Source organism: Aplysia californica, unplaced genomic scaffold, assembly GCF_000002075.1.
Source record: "Aplysia californica isolate F4 #8 unplaced genomic scaffold, AplCal3.0 scaffold00907, whole genome shotgun sequence".
NCBI lineage: Eukaryota > Metazoa > Mollusca > Gastropoda > Aplysiida > Aplysiidae > Aplysia > Aplysia californica.
This window is the reverse complement of record NW_004798177.1, coordinates 69958-71572: the sequence shown is the minus strand read 5'-3', so window position 1 is coordinate 71572 and position 1615 is coordinate 69958.

The following is a 1615-nucleotide window of genomic DNA, read 5'->3' as shown; positions in this document are numbered from 1 at the left end:
TCTCTCTCTCTCTCTCTCGGTATCTTTCTCTCTCAATCTGTCTCATTCTCTCGCTCTTACTTTCGGTATCTGTCTTCATCTCTCTCTCTCTCTCTCTCTCTCTCTCTCCCTACCCACCCACCATATCCTTATCCAACAACGGACCCACCCACCCCCCAACCTGAAGCGAGGAGCACGGCGCTGGTGTTGCTATTTAGTATTTACCCTTTTGCTCGTGGGTTAACCAGCCCACCAACCCTTCGATGGAGATGGGCAAAATCCGGATAATCTACCCGGATAAACGGATAATTATCAATCAAACATTGTCCGAATTCAGACTCATTAACTCCCTTTCCTAACCACTTGCTGAAGCGGGTGCACCCATTAGTTGAAATGATGCTGACCCGTTTGTCGAAGTTGTTCTGACCCATATTTTGCCGAAGCGGTTCATATCATATTATTTGCCGGAGAGGTGCACTAAACACATCCGGATTTTGCTAAAGCGACTCATTGCCCAGCTCTACCCACCGAGTGAGGCATCGGACGAGGGCCGACCCGGGTTGAGTTCTCCCGGCCCGAGGTTTACCCAAGGATCCAGTTGTCCCCGACCAAACAAACCAACAGCGCTGGGAGACCAGGGAAGACTGCGACCAACTGCTCCGATGTGCAAGAGTTAGTTTCCCGCCGGCGGCTGAACAAAGCCTCGCTCTGTCTCCCGAGTGTCGTCGCTGGATCTTCGTAGTTTGCCGCCGACCGCAGAGCGCCGGGGTTCGCGACCTTGGGTCCATCCAGTTTGGGGCCCTCGGGCACCAGCGCCAAGTTTGGGGACCGTTTTGAAAGGTCACTCACAACTAATATTATTTTTGTTCTGTCTTTTGGGGTTGTTTTGGGTTTTTTTTTTTTTTTTTACGCATTGGACGGTGACCTGCTGTTGCACCTGAAGTTTTACGAGCGGATTATGGTTATCTTTATTTAGAATAATATTGTAAGTGCTCTAAAGCCCCTCCCCCCCCACCCCCGCCCGCTTCCAAAGGTACTAAATTAAGAGACAGCCTGCTTCGACCCTAGGCATCTTTAACTCAGTTGGTATCGTGCTGGACTTCGATTTGGAAGGCCCTTATTTCAATCCATATCGGGGCTTTTTAGACCTTTGGTTGTTACAGGAAATTTCGTGGCTTTCCTCTGACCTACTCCACCTGGAGATGAACGTTAAAATGGAGATTCCGTTTATAAAAAAATATCTTACAGTGCTGGGACAACGGTTATGCTAAACAGATGGCGTCGTTTTGATAGGACTGGACAAGGGGAGACATAGTGTTTAAAGGGGCGTTAAATGCATACCAAACCGTAGATCCTTGTATAATGTAAGGCAATGGGAATGTGACGCTACAATAAGTGCCTTTTTTAATTTTCAGATAAAAAAAAAAAAGTTGCGTGACCCATTCGGTGTCTCAGAAATGTCTCAGGCATCTCGGTGTATTGAGGAGAACATTGAGGAGAACAGTTTTTGAGGAGCCTCAGTGGACGCGGGCTGGTATTTTTAGAAACGTCTTCACGGAGCCTTGTTTCCTGCGGCTTGTACAAACATACTTTTGGGCTTGTGAGGAGGGGTGGGGGAATGAGGGGAAGTGGGGGC